The 19,967-nt window shown below is 44.2% G+C and overlaps 1 protein-coding gene across 1 annotated transcript in view; it reads right to left on the bottom strand.

The window, feature by feature from the left end:
* LOC106642207 (Mediator complex subunit 20) overlaps window positions 1–19,967 on the bottom strand; it is an 85,153-nt gene that overhangs the window by 31,775 nt on the left and 33,411 nt on the right. The window lies entirely within an intron of this gene.

Here is a 19,967-nt window from a genome sequence, read left to right as displayed (position 1 = left end):
GCATACCGTGTTTACGCGACAAAGTCAACCTCGTTATACACATATCCTGCTGTAGTGCACCCCATGGGTATACAAAGTATACTCGTTCTCTCTCTCTCTCGGTATATATATAAGCGAGCGTAATGGGCACTCGAAAAAGCTTAGCCCGAGTTGTAGAGAAGTACTCGCTCGGAGTAACACGTCCGTCTGCTCGTGTACTGCACGCAAACGGATGGGTATATATACGAGTTTATACTGCAGCGGCGAGGATGAAAATGAAGCTCTCGGAGTGTGTTGGATTAACGCGAGGTAATGTGTAGGTATACCTACTCGAAAAAGAGGATGTAGAGCAAAACAGAAGGAAGTAGATTGGATTAGGGACCGTGATTAGGCGGTATGGGTGCAATGTGTACACTTCGTCATGTAATCCATGCAAATTACGGGCCATTAGAGACGCTAAAAGCACGTAGAGACTCTGTATAAAGTTTTACCTACTCTCTCGATAGCGAATAAACGACAGGGCAAAGTAGCTTTTACCTGTTTATGTATACGAGTGGTTTAATCAAAACAAGTGAGAAATGGAGCAACGAAATCGCTCGCGGGCTCATAGGTAATCGGGCGGGACAAGCACATTTCACGTTGAAATGATCCAAGTGAGATTCCACGAAATACCTTATTCCGTCGTATATTTGTTGTCCATTTATTTGCTACGATTCGTTTGAAATTCCCTATTATGAAATATATTTAAATGAAGAAGAAAAAAGGTTCCTTAAAAAGTACGTGTCACGTTTGCTGTTTGAGATGATTATACGATTTTTCTCACTTGTCCCAAACATATACAGTAAAGCATATATGTATTAAAATCTTAAAATTTTACCACACAAAGAATGATGATTTTGCGTGAAGTTACTAATATAATATATCTGTTCTACTGCAACGGTATAAGAGAGGATAGGCGGAAGAAAGAAAAAATGTAAAAAGTGAAACAAAAGCTGAGGGCAGCTCGGAACGAGGGAGGAGGAGTGCAAGAACGAGAGAAAGATGGGTCAATTTGTCGAAAGAAGACTACAGTGTACACATATTATCTATACTACTTCTATCGCGCGTGTGTGCGGTAGTTGGCCAAAAAGTACAAATAATCGCTCGAGCTGTGCTTCTTTTCTTTTTTGTTGTTCTATACCATCCTTCGTTCAAGGGCGGGTGGGACCACCACGGGCGATCGAAGTAGGGGCTATTATAGAATTGTCAGACCCTCCCTTTCGAGAAGGTGTGCGCCTGTAATTATCGCACGGGTGGCTCGTCGTCTTAGGGGGGGGGGGAATATTGCTCCCCCGGAGGGCACATTATGCACACGTATAAAGGCCAATTTCGGACTTTTTCCCGCTAAATCGTTTCCTCAATTTTTTCTCTCCTTCAAATCTCAACTATAGCAAAATATTCGTGCTGCTTATTACTCTTTGGTTTATCTCGAAGATACTAGACGCGAGTGGCGAAAACACAGTACAGCAGGTCAGGAACAAGTACCTATGCTCCACTTGGCGATGCGTACAATTTGATACACAGTACAAAGGAGGAAGATTAATGACGAGGCGATTACTCCTTCGACCGAGGCATGATGATAATAATAATGATGTATACAGTTAGCCGAGAAGCCAGTCTGGTATCAGCTCCAAGTTAACATTTAATCGCCGATCGAGATAAGCCAAGCAAATGACTTGGGTATGCACTCGCTGAACTGTGACGCCCGAGATAACTTTTTTTTTTTTTTTTTTTTCCCCTCCAAGAAGGGGGTTTCACTTGGTAGTGTATATACATATACTGCACGCTAAACTCGAAAAACCGACCGATAGAGCTCGAGTGGGAATTATTTGGGGCGACAATTTGTGAACATTTGATACAACCTTCACTCTCAACTAGGGAAAATAAAGGTAATTTGCGTGCTATGGTTGTAAATTACTACAAGGTCTAAAACATGTTGGTCTAATAACAAAAATTGGAATTGAATAAGGTCAAGCGAAAAGGAAATGTTTTGCATTCGTGTATGTTAGTTTGTTATACGGTCGCCGGGACAATAAATTGAGGGAGGAAAGTGTCGGATTTACCGTAATACAGTCGGAGTAGTCGCGGCGGCGCATAGATAAGGGTGCGCATAATTTAAGAGAGAGCCGAGACCCGAACTGTGTGTAAGATGTGTACATGTATAGGAAAGAAAGTGTACACGTATTATCATGGAGTGCACGGAGCTGCAGACAACGGAGAAAAGAAAGAAGATCCTTGTATGCGTTCGAGTGTCCCGAAAAGTGTCCATGTAGTTGTATCTTTGATTTTAGTTCTCGTTTTATCAGCGCCAGCCTATAAATACTCCTCGAGATGCTGTTTCCGAAATTTTCCAGGCACGGCTCGAGGGTTTTTTTTTCTTTAATAAATAGCAGCTACGGGTTTGGCGATTGCCTCCCCCCCCCAAAAAAAAAAAAAAATTACAGCACGATTTTTCATCCTTCAATTTGAAAAAGCATCCTTCGGCTGTCCGTAAATCATTTCTCGGCTCTTCGGCGAAGATGTGAAAAAAAGTTCTTGAAAACCGTCGAGTTAGCGTGATGGCCCACCCTAAAAACGACCCCGACTCCGCACCTCCACTTTTCACAATACGCTCATAGTAAGCTCGTAGATTAGCGCCCTCGTAAAGTGGAGTAGCTCTATACTCTCGGGGCTGGTAACACGAGGCTCATCCGCGTGTGTATATATATACATATATATATACATGTGAGCCGTAACACAGTTTCCGACCTCCTCTTCTTTCGTTCCTTTTACTCGTACAATAACAGTACTTATACATTTCTCAAATTCGCCATGCACCGTGTGAAAAAAAAAAAAAAGATAAAATTTACAAATCGAGACAAAGAGGAAAATATTTCATTTAAAACTCTGTGGAAAAACATTTTGGATGGAAAAAAAAAAAAAGAAACGTCATCGGAGACACCCGTGCACTCGCAGTTTTCTGTACTAAAAATAGTGTCGGTTGACATCGACCTCTTCCCCGAAAAGTAATAACCACCTCGAGTGTAGGTTGTACCGTGAAATCGCCGTACATCAGCGAGCTTGATCTGGCTCGTTTTTGCTTCAATTTTCAAATAAACTTGAAAAAAAAAAAAAAATTAATCGACAAAAAAAGAAGGTGCAAAATCGAATAGTAGACGCGCGCGTGCGAGAAGGTGTGGAAAAAAAAAAGACGAAACGAAATTCCAAAAAAAAGAGGAAGGCTAAAAGTCTCGCGTGCGTGCCATGTATACTTTAACTTCAGAGGAGCCGTGGTGGCTTGGCGCGGTAATAGCCGAAGGCGTTAGAAATAGGCGTTCCGCGGCACAGAGCCTCCCGAGTACGTCTCGCGTATTACTTCTCACGCGAGCCCACACCAGGAGAGCTATATCGCGTGGCGAAAAAGTCACGGCCACGCCGTAATGAGCGCCAGAGAGGCCGGATCAAGTTTTTTCTTTTTTTCGGTAGAAATTTCGTGACATCACCGGGAAGCTGCGAGCGACGCATTTTTCTCTCCACGCCGGCGAATAAAACATCCGCGAAAATAAAATAAATTTTCGCTTCAAGAATATCATATGTATACAAATGGTCGCTTTGCAAGGGGCTGGACATCTAGTGACTATGTCCGTAAAAATATGCAACGAGGGACAGAGAGAAATTAGTTTTTCCTTGATATAAGGTATCGAGAGCTACATAATAATTAATGTCCATGGGACAGTTGACGTGATTCCGCGATCGCACACCGTAGCGTATCGGATTTCCCCCTCATTGGCTCTTTTACCGCTCAGGTTTCACATTCTCCGACCCCGGGAGTGTGCATGAAAAAAAAAAAAAAAAAAAAAAATTATTTATAATTAATATTTATCCCACTCAAACGTCACGTGAGAAATGGTTTCTTGATTCTGTCGTCTCCTGCAAACGGGGGCTACAGTGATCAGGTGCAGGTAATTCGCGCGGCATCAAAGTTGCAGGAGAATGAGAGAAAAAAAAAAGACGACCAACAGGAGGACTGACACGGGCACAATAAGAAAGGGAGGAAAAAAAAAGAAACTGTGGGGAGTCGGAGAAAGGAGAGAAACGATGCCTGTGTATACCCGCACAGAGAACGGGTGGAGCAAAAATAAAAGACGGCAGCAGAGAATGATTCGTCCGAGCTGACAATGAGCCCCACTCCCGCGTTTTGACATTCGTCCCGCGACTGTACCCCGTTTATATATGTGTATAATCGCGGAGCACGGACAGCAGCTCGTCTTCACCGGCGTATGCGCTTTTGTCAGGCTACTCGACACGACGCGCTCGAGGCTTATATATATACGTACACATCGCAGGCATTGTCTCTCAACGTCTATATACTATACGCGTGTACCTGCCGTGTTACACCTTGACCGTCGACGGATGTGTTTCAAAGTCGAGGTCGCGACCCTTCATACCTCACGCCCCTATATTATTATTATATGTGCCCTTGCAGCTATTACGTACAAACAGGGGTATAATATCAAGTTGCGCATATCACGTGCTTTTTTTTGAGGGAAACCAAAAATTCCATAAGATTCACGTCACTTTCGCGTTTCCTCGCCCCATCCGAGAGTGAAGGTAATGAATTTATCTTAATGAAAACTTGTCACTCGCGCAATCAGTGCACAATATACACCTAATCGGTGCAAGTGCCCATTTTGTGAATAATTGCCCTGCAATAAGCATTTATGGATCGATATTAAAAACGTGTGATGATAACTGAGTAGAGTATCGGAATTCATTAACACTTTGTCCACGAGCGACACAGAGGTATGGTAAGTATACCTTTAATGTATTGTACATGATATTCTCTTTGGGGGAGAGAGCGTGTACGCGGAGGGCGCGACGTGCAGCGCCGAATTATTAATCGAGCTTAAGTGCCGCGGCGCGCATATATATACGTATACGCACACAGAGTCGCGTGCGCTCGCACGTTCGATACACAAGGCATCCAAACGGTATGTATGTAAATCGAGGACGCGATCACCCGCGCGGGGTAGGTATATACTTCATAGCCGTTTGGGGGGGGGAGAAAAAAAAAAAGAAGGAAAAAAACGTGAAATATGTAAATCGCCATTGAACCCAGTGCGTGTAATCTATGTGCGCATATTATATACTCATTGTCGCGCGCGACGATAAATTACGCGTCGCGGTCACCCCCCCCCCCCGCTTTTCTTTTTCCAGTCTATATGTACAGCTCGGACACTTTTGCGCCGCAATCTCGGATAATGATTGCGCGAGTCAAACTCCGTATATACGTATACAAGGAGAGTCGAAAATTCCCAAAGCTCCATCATCTCGATAACCCTCTCGCGTCGTAATATATAGGAGGAGAAGAAAAAAAAAGGATCGATTGATCTCGCTATACACGGGACGAAGGCGCATTGTGCTGTGTATACTTAATCGGGTACAGATAAGCGAACCCGCAGCTTAGGTGTACAATATACATATATATGTATACGTAGAGACAATAATCCAACAAATTATAGACAACGTGGTATCGAAGCGAGCGCCAGTCTCAAATGTCCTCCTCTCCTCCGTATAGCTGAAACAATAACTCCATTCATTTAGCGGCAGCTGTAACAATATACATATAGGTAAGGTATAAAGCGAGTTCCATGTATATACATATATGTAGAGTCTCGCGAATGTGCGTTTGTATTTAATTACCATTTGACACTAAAACTCAACTCTCTATATGTATATATAATATATAAAGTTGCACAAAGAGGGTACAATGTATAATTTATAAATACATGAGTTACGTGTATACAGACAGCAGGTATGTAGTTTCCCATGCACGCGAGGAGCCCAGCTGAACCCGAGGAATAAGCTCGCGAGAGAGACAGAAGGGGCTGGGAAAATTCCGCGGATGCGTATCTATATATTTTGCATACGTGTATTTTCCTTCGGTTGTCTCTATATATGATATTATGTTTCGAGTATACCCAAGGTATTGGCGCCGGGCTATCCTAGCTGTACGTCACTCACGCCCGAAAATTGAGGAGCTTTTGCAAAAGAGCACAATTTAATCACAAAATTGTCATTTTGCCCAAAATGTTAGTCGATGATCGTAAAAATTTTTCGTGACTCATCGTGCTCATGTATAGGTAAATCCTAACGTCAATTGTGATAATCCCAGTGGACCAATCTGCATAACATCGAACCCCAACGAGGTACTTACTATATGCTATACGCTGCAGTTGGGGCAGGTGATGTTGAATCGTCGAAAGAGTTATGTTTGACGATATAGTGTAGAAGCGAGAGGGAAAAAGTGCTGTTGGTGTACCGGTAACAATGGTATTCCCTCGGATGTTGACCGGCGGTGTATATGTTAACGCGTCCCGAGGCCGATTACGAGAGGGAAAAGTCGAAAACAGATTTTTGTTTGTTAAATCGGCCCAAGCCTCGACTGTTCGATCCACCCGCGCTCAAAACTAGCGTTTTATCGCCAACTCGTCGGCTCCCCGTGTTTTTGGTACACGCGTAGGTATATACTTTTTGCTCGCAGCGTGTTTATCGAGCTCCGCCCGGACGAGATTCGCGCACTTGCTCCACAAAATTGTTTGATGCTCATGTTTTCATTTTTTCTTTTTTTTTTTTTTTTTTTTTTTTCATGTACCCACGTACACATTATGTGGATCTTTCTTTATGGATCCGAAATAAAAATAAAAAAAACACATATAGCATTCGGTTAAGTGCGAATAAATGATTCCAATTTACCCTGCACTTCCCTTGCGTCTTTTATATCCGAGAAAAAGACAATATCACTCAAGACCAATTTTTATAATATAAAAACGAGAAAAAATAAAAAAGTTGAAGGGTCGTTGTTTTCAAAGTAGGCAAAAGGGTATGGATGATACTCGAGAGGAGCCGAGCACGATTTGTCAGCCCAAGATTACTTTCCATCTCGCTTGAATAGGATGCTCTTGCACGGAGACCCATCATACAGTGTAACCAATGCAGCTCTGCCGGGAGCACCCGCGTACGCGCGTCAGGGGCAGGTGACGCGCTCGAAATTGAACACAAAAACAGCGGTACGTGGGTGAGTAGGAAAAAAAAAAAAAATTACTTTTATACCATTGCATCGTGCACAAGCGAAGTCAATTTCGGCCGCGAGTCGCGTTATTGCATTACTATGACGTGCGCGCTCCGGCGAAGCTTGATTTTCCGCTCGAGCTGATGTTTTCCACTGCACCGCGCGATATTGCTGCTTATGATCATGATGTTATTAAATTACGCACGTCGCGTCCCCTACTCTCTTTATTTTGAGAAATCAAAGCGTTAAGGGATGTTACCTTGGGGATATTTACGGAAACCCGGTCACATCTGCATGAAAACGCAAAAGCGCGCACACAACAAGTTGCAAAGCAGCCGTTTTCTATTTTATTCAAGTACAGTCTGTTACGTCGTTAAGTGGGAAAGAGATTTACTAAAAACACCACATTTAATACCGCCTTGTGAAATGCGTATCATGTATACTTGTTAATTGCAGTCAATTGTCCTTCTTCACTTATCCATCAAGTTCTACGACGAGGGTGTATATATATATATATCTATCTACCATTGAGCTCAATGGTGGGCCACGAGCTAGATGACTGAGCCACCGCGTGCTCTATATTATACTTATGACCCGACAATAAGGGCTCTAAACAAAAAAAGTTGCACCGACTATTCTGTCCTTTCAAGCTTCTCTCTTCATGATGTTTGAAGATTGCGTGCAGCTTATCCGTTGGCAAGTTAAAGCTTTTTCAACTTCGATACAGTTTCGGATACGCTTGGGTTTTACTGTTTCTCAAACATTTAGACTTGCTGCTGTTGCCTTTACGAGCATAAACGCGTGCGCCTTAAATAAGAGTATACGGTATGAGAAAAACAAACTTTAAATCGTGTCGTGATTGCCCTCGTTAACATTTGAGTGTACATATCATTCCCGAGATAATCTTTTTTTTTTTTTTTTTTTTTTCTCTTTCACATGGTTTTAGTAGCGCAATAAAATCGCGATGATGTAGCCGTTTCGAGTTTGTTTTACGGATGAGACAAGGAATATCTCGCGGCTTTCCCCGACAAATCGACGGCGCAGCCGTTCAGGCTGATTTTCGCGGTGACAAGTGCATTTATTGAACCATACATATCGTTTGCGACGTCAAGTAACATTAAAACGCTACGAGGAAACAAGCGTCTCCGACACGGATGATCGGCAGCTCGAATCGTCACGTAAAACGAAAAAGTGTATTTCTCCGGCAACGACGGCGCTTTCGAGATGAAAAGCCCGATCCGGTATACAACACGATATAATGAATAGAATAAATTGCGCGCGTGTAGTATAATGCTCGTATACGCTTTTATTATCCGACGAGGTTGCACGTGCGAGGAATCAACAACATTCCCTGTTTGCAACGATAATTCAGCTGCGCTGACTTGTACATGTATATATAGGGGTATATCAATATCGCCGCGCCACAGACAACCGGCTCATTAACATCACACATGTGTATCATTGTTATTGGTATTGGGTACCTATATAGATATATATGGAGTACATTACAGAAGGTGACATTATCAACGTCATCCGTGCCGATACACAAGCCGAGGCGCCGGTAATCCTACCGATTCCGGTATACACATGTACCACGCCTTCGCATCTTTTTTTTTTTTGTATTTAAACACAAATATGTCCATGGTATGAGTTATACAGCTAAGGGGGATACAATTACTTTTTCAAACAGAATGCTATATGTTCGATTATTTTAAGTTCATGATTGCTTGTGTCCAGGACAATAAAGGATGTGATTTTTAAGAGAGAAAATTAGAGGACGAGTTCATAGTGAGTAGCGATTTGGAAAAAGAATCTCTGAAATGATTATATGCAGCGGGACACTACATGTGAAAATTTCGCCCATGACTCCGAGTGCTTTTTGCCACCGCCTTTGTCGAAGAATCGCCGTCCAGCCTTTTTTTCTCTCTCGCGAGAATGCGCGTGCTCACGACGGAGCCCTAAAAAAAAAGCCCAAGGAGAGCACTTGGGTGGTATACTCACTGGGCGATCGAACGACGACTTGTCCGGTATCTCGTTCTTCTGCCCTTAGAATGAAAAGAGCCTGTTGTTTTGCAATTTTATGGTGATGGGTTCCAAGGGGGGGGGGGTACAATCTCTCGCCTGTACGCTTCCGTTAGCTCGCGGGACAAGAAGAGAGAGTAGAGGGGAGTTCTTGCACTGTAGTCTTATTTTGTTTATTGTCGTTTCAATTATACCCGCGCGGTCTAATCTCGAGCTAGCACCACGAGCAGTACTGTATACACCTATATATTATGTACACCTATGCTAAGAGAGCAAGAAAATTTAATGAATTATCGGTGAGCTTTTTTTTTTTTCATCAGAGTCGCGCCAAGTCGGGTTCCGATGCTGGCGTGGTCGCTTATCGTTCACACGCGCTGCTTGATTACTCGGACATTTTTCTGAGGGAAGCGCATATCAAATCAGCTGGGTTATTTGCATGTGTCCAATATCAGGCCTACTTCCAATCAAACATTGGATATCGTAAGCAAGTACCGGTTTTGTACAAAGTGAAATTTTACTATTTGAAAAATCCAAGTGTATAGCGCATGTGTCTACGTGTAAAAATTTTGTCGAACATTTCCGAGTACTCCGTAATCCTCAATAATGTTGTATTACGCACAAAATCCATCTTTTTTGGGGCGTTAACTCAAAGAACAAAAATTTGCGCGCATAAACGGAGAGAAGCCGGTAAACTCGCAGCTCGTTCTCTCGGCAATAAAAGTAAACAGGCCCTCCTACAAACACACGCCCACGCGTCGGTCTGAAAGAGCGAAGCTCATCCTGTATTGTGTATAAAGTACATCTGCAACAGGAAAAAAAAAAAAAAACGCAGCGCGGGAGTTTAAGTGTATAGCGTCTCGCTTCAAAGGCCATCGAGCCTATGTATATTTATAATATCTACACCCTCTCCCCACGATGGCGAGCAAATATTTGTGAATTTAAAAAGGAAGCCAGCAAACACGCAGCTGAGAGCTACGTTGTATACGTACACGCGTTGACTTTTCGAAACATATCGTACATCAGTCAAACCCGGGGGGTGCAGAGTGCACATCCATGTATATAGGTATACAAACAAAGAGGAAGGAGGGTTGAAGCATCGAAAACAGGGAAAAAGGCGCGCTGTGATGCAACATCGTTTCGAGCTAATATATATGTACTGCACGTAGGTATACATATTTATATAAACGCTTGGATATCGGGAGGGAGGGCTTATTGGGTTAATGTTTCAATCTTGAGAATGCGCTTGCACTGGCAAAATAATCACGGAGCGAGTCACGCGGTCTATGGTTATTCTCGAGTTCGCGATGACGGGGAGCTTATTCCCCCCCTCACCGACTCCCACTCGGCAATGACTAAGTCCATGTGTATATTATACTCAACTCGCCCTGATCAATCTCGACTCTTTCCCGTGATGATGGTTGAATTTGTTACATTAACGAATTCTTGAGGCGCGGGTCGAGGTTTTTCACGATTTTAATCGTAGAGGTGATCTCGAATGGAGGTGCCGGGCATCTTTATTATAGGACTCGATTTCAAAGTGCATTACTCAGCAACTATATACGGCCCAACAATGATACACCCTCGGGTGGATTGGGTTTAATTTGTACCCATACACGAGCGCGTGGATAATCTAATTTTTTCGATCCAAACTGGTTTGGCCCATAACAACTTTGGGATGTATATCCCTCTCTCGCTCGCACACCACATACTTGGGTCTCTTTTGTGATCCCTCTTGCTTACACTGGTATGTGGAAACAAACAAAATTTATACCCATTCTATGCGTACGTAGAGCTAACATATTATTTTCAAGCTTTAATATTCGAGACTTTAAATTTAGAATAAACAAAGAAACGTTCCCTAACGGATAAAACGAGCCATTAGCGGTTAATCGGTAAATTTTTCCTTGTTTTTTTCCTTCCTTTCACAATTTCGGGTTCTAGTAAACAAATGCTTCATTAACTAACAAATTATTGAAATCTACGTATTGTGTTGAAAAGGTAATCGTTAATTACAATAAGTGTAAGATGCCTCGTTCTCCTCTAATTGAAGGCGGAACAGTGTTGTTTCCGTTAAACTTGTTGTTGATCGCCGTTGGATTTCAAAACGCAAAATTCTATCCTCGTTCGTACACACGCGCATTACACGCTCAATCTCTTTTTCTTCGCTCGCGGCGCTAAGCGGCGGACAACTCCCCTCTTGCCCAACGAAAGAAATAAGCGCTAGTTTTCAATACAAACGCCATCCAGTTTTATCTCCGTGTTCCCCATTAACGCGCGAATCGAGAACGTATAACGAGCGCGTGAATAATATACGTATTTATTCAAACCTTGTATGTAAAATTGAATTATTTATCCCCCCCGTAATTATAACTTGTATAACTCAGGTATGATACACGTGTGCATTACGCCGTTACACATACACAGACGCGCGAGTAGTGTTTTCAGCGATAAGCCGCGCGTAAACAGACGTATTTATGTATACAAATATTCAACACCGACTGATAAATGTTTCACTTTATTAAAACAAATGGCCGTGTCGATTTACGTGCGTGTGTGCGGGGCGAGCGCGTTATCCATCGGATACGCGTTATTTGAATTCACCTCCCGGCTAATAGACTCTTGTTACGGTATACCCGTTCGCAACACATTTTTGTTTGTTCGGCCGAGTGGTGCAAAACCCAACCGAGCGCCGACAATAAATATGCAAATATTGTGTCCCTCGGCGGTGGCGCCTATACGTGACCGATTCACCGCCGCGCAACTAAAAACGCGCGATCGAAATTAATTGACTCGCAACCGGATCTCCATCGCCCGCGTGGAGATGAAGGAAAAAAAAAAAAAATAAGAAAAATTGTTTGTCACACGCGGGGAACTGAAAACCGATCCCCGTTGACAAACCTACATACACAAGACCAACTGGCGTTTAACCCAGATATATATCGCGCATACGCGATACGAATACGCGTGTATTAGCGCCACTCCCGCGCCCACGCGGCTTTCCCCCCGCGGGTTTCTAATCTCTTCTGTCGCGGCGCCTGCATAAAGTCGCACGCGCGCGCGTACGGTGATATACTGCCCCCCCCCCTTTCTTGGCCACCGCGCCGGTTATATATTATTATACTTGTATACGCACATAAATACTTGCCAACTTACGCGATTGTGGGTATATAGGTGCGTTTGTGTGCCTTTGCGAAACACGCACGTGCCAAGTGTGACGGGAGTTTACTGCAATAGCAGCACCTATGGGTTTGACGCTTTGCGTACCGCGACTGTATTATGTTATCGGTATACCTACGGTTGGGGATTTTAGGGTGTCTGGAGAATCGCCACCACAAATGTTCCCCTGCGTGTGATTTATGAAACAAAGGTATACTTACACTGGTTTTGTATATATGCACATTGCTCGTCGCTGTTACTGGTATTTATATATACGAGTGTAGTGCCAAAGTGGGCCCTGCACCCCATCATTGGTTTACAATATAAATACACGAGGGTTTTTATTGTACCTCCGGCGTGCCGAGCTTAGCTTATCGATCATCCCGGGCGAGGTTGTAGATAACATATGTAAGTAGTGTCAAAATAGAGATAGCGCAACGCTCCTTTCGTGTCAAAATATGGACCGACAACGAGTGTAGGGAATTTACAGCCAATGCACCGATGAAATGCTGACTTTCGTGCCAGCCGTGGATTATAGGGCAAAAATTATAATGCGTCGGTAGGGACTCTGAGCAGGGGGGGTTATTGGGATATATCCGACTGCGACGCGGGTATACATGTTTTGGCATACCTGTACCTCGACCTGTAAGATAACTGCGCCGCTTAGTGTTTTCACGAGAGGGTCAAATACCGCAGGTAGGCATATACTTGTAAACTCTGCCTTATTGGTGTATCTCTGGAAAAACAAACAACATTCTCCAAACACGGATCTCCGTGTGTACCGTACGAGCGTTTGGGCTGGGGTTGTGAGGGAAACATTTTTCGGTTGAACGACCAAACGGTAACTATACAATTTGTCAAGTATATTATTTAACACGCCCGTGGTGTTGTCAAACTCTTGACTCGTGATTGCCCATTCAAATTTATTGCCAAACAAACGCGACGGCGAAATCGAATATATATATTGTTGTATGTATAGGTGCACACATAGGTATACTTTCGTTTCGAGTCCAACTATACCGGCTGTGACGGGGCGTGACACATTTTTATAAGTATATATATACGCGCGCATTGATGCCAATCCCGCACGATTTACGAAATTTTATCTTCCGAATGTGGCGCATATTACGTAGGATTTATCCGGCACATTAAATACGGAGTCCCGAGTAAATCGTCGGTTTTATCTCCCGAGTGAAATTGTGGATCTCCCGTCGATCATTTGACGCGTTTAATATACCTACATCCCGGCGTGTTTTATTGCTGGCTACCTCGACATTTGCTGCTAGTCTTCGATACATACTGGGTCGTACATGGTAAAATAGACCTAAGCCTCAACAGAGAGAGAGAGTAAGAAATCTTGAATGGATTTAACGATGCTATATCGACACTCGGGTTAGGAGTGAAAAAAAAAAAAATCGATTTTATTGATACATCCACCGCTTATGTCGAGGAGGATATAATGTTATTTATTGGCCGAAGCGCCTGTAAAACGAGTTGATTCGTAAATTATGATTATCAGGGGGATAATAATGCATAAGTACTTTATCGTGTGAATCGAGTGAACGATCGGCAACACTCGGCTTTATATGACCCACCCATTGAAAAATCATTCGAGCTAAAATGCTCGACACGACGCAGATGAAGACATTGCGTTTTTTTTTTTCGCGTTGACGCCCCCCACCCAACCGGGCGCGTGTACTCTCGAATAAATGCACAAAGTGTTATGTATAGGCGCACAAAGCCGAGGAGAGAAGATCAACGACCCGCGCTGTCGGGCGGAGCATACAAAATAAAGGAGACGAGAGGGGAAGAAAAAAAAAAAAAAAGTGCGCGCGAGTTTGGGCGCTCCCGTGGTGGAACCAATGCACTTGCACGCACATACATATTATATAGAGGGCCTTTCGAAACGCCCCGGGACGGAGCGACAGCCGAAATGGATTATAATCCGATCCATCGAAATGAAGCCGTTCCGTTCGTACGGAGGCAAAGGCCCCACGCGATGAATTTACATCCTTTGTGGGATATTTTTAATGGGATGTACATATACACGTCACGATAAAGTTTGGGCTCGAGCACCGGTATTCTGCAGGCATAGGTACATCGATATTGTGAAACGAAAACACCCGACTGCACGAATGACTCTTGAGACATTTTTCATCATCATGTTAAACCTCAAAAAGATTTATGCGTCATTTGGAACTGGAAAAAAAAAAAAAAAAAGAAAATCTCCAACCGTATAGATCCTCGCTATAGCTCTCGCAAAAGCCATTACCGTCGCGCTGCAACACGCGTCGTAAAAGTTTCACCAACACTTGGAGTTGGAAAATAGCGAAGGGGAAAAAAAAGAGCCTCGATTTCTTCTGGAATAAACGTCGCGGGAATTCGTATCTTTGGGGCCAAACACGGACGCGCCTTGAAAATTAAAGTTTAAGCGCAGCATAAATCGACCGCGTTACTCCGCTCGTTTCCCAAGTTCGATAGCCACGAAAATTTATAACCCCATACGGGGAAGTGCGCGTTTGAGGACTGGGAAAGGTATCAATCCGGGGGCCTGAGTTACGGCACAGTCGTACGTGCGATCCAACTTTTACTCCCACGCAGAGGCAGCCTCCTCCTCGCGATTAACGATCTCGCGACGCTAAAGGTGCGGTGTAACTATATACTCGTTGCGCAAGAAGATTTTTGTTAAAACAGAGCGCGACGAAGCTCGTCCCTTCCATACAAGGAGTTGCATTGTTACGTGTGTTATTGCGAGAGTCATTTTTTTTTTTAAACGTCAGTCCTACGAAATCGCCAGGGGATACAAGGGGCAGCTTCGCGCGTTTTATTTGTTCTCAATTTTTATAAAAACAACATTTGTTGCATATTTGTCATTGGTGCTGTATACAACTGCATCCGACATTGACACGAGAGAGTGCGCGTATACAAATATTTCCATAGATGCGAAACGAGGGGATGAGGAGGCGACCAATGCCGTTGAATACCATACAATTGTATAGATGCGCGGGGGAGGGGGTGACACGTATTTGCCATTGTTTCGCGTCTAATGACACAGAAGCGCGTTGGCCGTACCGTGGACGATTAGCACCACTGGGTTTGATTACTACGTGACAGCATTCGGGAGGAGGTCTCAGGTGGGAATTATTGCCGCGTAATAATTTTAAATCAGCCGCCACGCGCCCTTTGTGCTCTCTCGATGGCGCGTCACGCGAGAAAATAATACACGAGCACCACGAAATTTCATAATACGGCGATTAGCATTTGTCATGAATATACTGTACGTACCTTATAAAAAAAAAAAAAATACTCGTAGCTCTCCGCACTGGTACAGGTACAAAGGTGGGGAAGAAAAAAAGGGACGTTTCACTCGTCTTTTCAATACTACACGTACAGGATTTTTTACAACCGCGCTCGAAAATTATAATTCCAGGAGAGCCCGAATCGAACCCAAAGCGATTCGAATATACGTACGGGCAAAAAGATGAATCGGTAATGCCATGACAGTGCAAACATGCGTTGCCGAGATGAGATGAAAAGCCGCGAGTTACGAAAGTTTGTTGTAACAGCACTCGAGCGGCTTTTCAAACATCTCGGGATACATGATTTGCTTTGGAACCTTGAACGGGAAAGAAGGAGAGTAAGCTGTCGTACTGCACGTGTATATATATATTATATGCTCGATCCGTTGCGTGTTGTTTTAACCTCGATATACAACGAAAATCTCGTCCAGCGCGCGTCACTTCCTCTTCTACCTTCGAGGACCCACGCGAAGTGGCCGTGACCATTGTAAAAAGGCAAAAAGGAGCGAGTATTTGCTCGTTAATAATAGAAGATAGAGAGAGAGAGAAAAGACATATCCCTCTCGCACGAGTGAGCTTCCGTGACATGCACAACATAATTATAATTATCGCTCGAGTTGCGGGGGGAAGAGGCAAAGCAAACACTTTATATGTATACACCCGGTTGGGTTGAGCAACTGCATGATGGGGGGGATACTTACAGAGTCGACGACGATGACAGTCCATCGTGGGTATTGGTTCAAGGGGCAAGCTTGGACTGCACGCGAGTCAAATCGGCATGTTCCACTCATTTTTTTACCATCTCACGAGGGTGAGGCGTGTATACACGTGTATATAAACAGTCAAACGACATTCCGTTGTCATCCCAAATATTGCCTCTATGGAGCGCACTCTCTCTTTTACTGTATTCTCTGTTGGTAAGGCTATACATGTGTGTGTGTGTGTGCTCGGCGAGGCCAAGTGCGCGAGCTATAGCCGCACGAGACTCGAAATCTAAATCGGGAAGGAGATGTATGAATGGGCCGGGAGACGGACACGACGGAAGAGCGCCTTGTCTGCGCCCTGTCGACGAGCGGAAACTTTATAGCCCCCTATCCTATACACCCGTATATGTATATACTCGGATGCTTCGTCAGGGAAAAATCGAGTTTCTGCATTGGAAATTCAATTAAAACGGCGATTGGAGCAACGAAGGCTTGGTAGAACTTTTTTCTTTATTCAACCAAATGATGGAAAATGAAAGCACCTTCTACTGCAGTGCCTGCACTCGGAAGAGACTTTTCCATCCTGAAATGCGCGTATACCTATACTCATACGGGGTAGGAGAAAAAAAAAAAACCCACCTTGGTCGGCACGGCTCGTTTTACCTGTATTCATGCGTATATTATTTGGTCGCCTCCTCGACGTATAAAGTCGTTTTTCCCTCCATGCTTCTCCCCGCATTCTTGGGCGTGCGAGTTCGTTATTCCTCGCGCTCCTCGCTCGGTGGGCGAATTCGGTTTCGCATCAGGCATTTAACGCCCGGAGAGCCACTCGAATGAGAATCGCCAGAGAGACGTATTATACGCAGCTCGACACGAGATCGAGACGACAATGGCACCTGTACGGGAGAGAGCCCCCCCCCCCCCCGTTCATTTTCATTTCTCGCGCGTACGCGCCTCTAACAAATATTTCCTGCGCCGAAGGGTAGGTCGTGTACGCACCTGCAAAGCTCCTTTTTTCACTCTATCGTCGCGTAGCTATTTGTTTTTCTTTGTTTCCTCGAGAATTTCTTCACCATCGCTTGCACCTATATATACTCGTATCTTGAATACTTTACGACGCGGGGGACATTAGTACAGCGAGGCACGAGGTATATAGTCAAATTAGAGGCCGCGTGCCGCAGATAAGAGCTGACGAAAGTAACAGAAATAGCCGTAAGTATATACGTGACTGATGGTGTATAGGTACATGGCTGCACCAGCTGCGCGAAGCATACATATATTGTGTCACGGTTGGGATGAAAAATTTTTCGACGAAACACGTAGTAGGTGCCCCTGTATCGTACGGTAAAAAAAAAAAAAAAAAAAAAAAAAAAAAAAGAGTTATTCGAGGTGTCCCATTGTCGAAGCGGGAGAGAGGGAGAAAGTGCTTCTCTTTCCATTTACAGGTGGAAACTAATTTGAGGCCGAATGAATTAGGACCACTGCCATCACTCGAATGGAGACATCAAAGGAATTCAAACACCTGCAGCGCGCGAGGGACCGAGTATACAGTATCAATACCTGTTGGAGGGCGGGAAACTAAAAACCGGAAAATTTCAAGGGGAAAAAGACTGGGAGCGGGTACAATTTCTCGAGACCGCGACCCATTATCGATGCGACACGCGAGAATATGGCGTATCGGAGAATATACAATTTCATCTCTATTAGGATATTTTCTTCGGACTTTCCGCGCTATTAGGTTGCGAAGAAGAGAAAACGAGGGACACACCTTACTCTAGTTGCCGTTTCCCCTATACAGCTCTTTTTTTTCCACTCTCGTCTCTTTATACACGTTTTGACTCTCTCTCTCTCTCCGCAGCGCGGCGGCCCTTTGATTTGGACCCCGCGAGGCTTATCCCCCGCTTTCCCACCTTCCACTTTCTTCTTTTCTTTTTTTTTCTTCCTTCCACATAAGTGATCGATGCTCGAGCGCGTGTAAAAGTAACGCGAGCCGAGAAATGCGCTTCGGAGACGCGCCGATTATGCTAATACCCGTATACATCATGCGGTGGATGCATATAGAGGCGGCTGGTAAAAGTGTGATTTTTCTCCAGCTCAGTTTTGTCACGGAGTGTGGGTTTGGGGGGCGCAAAAAAAGTTTGGTAAACGATTACCTACCCGGGCAATTTGCTGATGCCGATTTACGAGGGCCCCTATATATATATGTGTATCCATGCTGTACGATGGACGGAAAAAAAGAATATCAAAAGCTTTGGCCGCGAGCCTTCGCTGCAAATAAAAAAAGAGTCCCTGGCAACGCGGAGTTGATTCTTTTTTTTTTAATTAAAAAAGGAGCGACTGCGCGGTGCAAAATCAAGCCCACTCCTTGCCAATTAGACATAACGAACTAATTAAGCTCTTTCAGCGGCTGAGAAAGGATGAGGGGGGGAAAGCTCGAGCTTGCAAAGTTCAGCGGACCGCACGTCTCCCTCGGCAAGCTTGCAGCTTTTCGCCATAATCCCATATATACCCATGTATTATACTCTCGACGCAACCATCACCGTCACGTCCACGAGAGCATCGCGTTCGCGCGTTTGTTTCTAGCCGGGGAGCACCGCGCAGACAAGAAGACGAGAGCGAATATAATATGTGTATTTATTGCGAGCCGAAGGAAATAATAATTGTCGGCGCTCCACATGGGCTTGGGCATGGAAATACCACGTCTCTCTTTCGAGTGCTCTGATTTTCATATCCAAGGGGGCCAATCAATTATCGCCGATTCAGCCAACCACCATGAATTTCTTTTGCTCCACCTCTTTAGTTTGTACATGTATATACATATACCTACTCTCTTTGGATCCCCTGTGTACCTCATTCTGGTTTATTAACGAGTTGTAGGCTCAACTTGTAGAGCGAAGAGGAACAACATTTCGTTAAAGGACAGTACGAGGATGATGGTATTATTAAAATTTATTTTATTTCCCCCCCGATTTTCGCGATACCAACACAAATAATCATCATTTGGTATATTATGTACACGTTCCGCGTATTGAGAGTAAAACTAAACGAAAGTCGGACCGCCCGGTTTGTTAATTTACACAAATTGTGTATAGTGCGTGAGGTATAGAAGAGCTTCAGCCGACCCCATCCTCCCTGCACAAATAAGACACGCTGCACCTCTCGTTCGACAAACAATACATAAGGTACATGGTACTTGAAGTGACAAGAGTGAATAAACCGGAACTTCCGAAAACTACTTATGTATTACAATTTGTTTTTTGTTTATTTTATTTTATTCTTTAACGTCCCGTGCTGTACGACCCATCAGAAAGCAAGCGCGACCTTTGCAACATGCACCATGTCACCGAGACCGACCAGACGACGATGCATCAGAATGAGACCGGCAGCAAACCAGTCTTGGTCCACGTGCTTTTCGACAACAATCTGCATGCTGTGTAGATATTATATATACGGTGCAACTGCGTGCACAGCAGAAGATACACGGCGAAGGGGAGGAGGGGGAACCGGAGTCGAAACGAGACGCGTGCATGTATATACATACACAGTGGAGCTAAAAAGTTAAACATACACTCGAGTGTACATATATATATATACATGCCTATATACACATATTATATGTAGAGCACGCAATGTTTTTAAGTATACGGCGCGCACACACATGAGTGCAGCCGTCTCGCTCTCTCTCGCTGTGCACCCTCCCGCCTAACGCTCACGCAA

The sequence above is a fragment of the Copidosoma floridanum genome, unplaced genomic scaffold (assembly GCF_036245765.1).
Source record: "Copidosoma floridanum isolate Cflo_tuat_1 unplaced genomic scaffold, Cflo_Japanese_pri ptg000013l, whole genome shotgun sequence".
Lineage (NCBI taxonomy): Eukaryota > Metazoa > Arthropoda > Insecta > Hymenoptera > Encyrtidae > Copidosoma > Copidosoma floridanum.
Note: the sequence above shows the minus strand (reverse complement) of the source record. Positions and strands in the feature narration are given on the sequence as shown.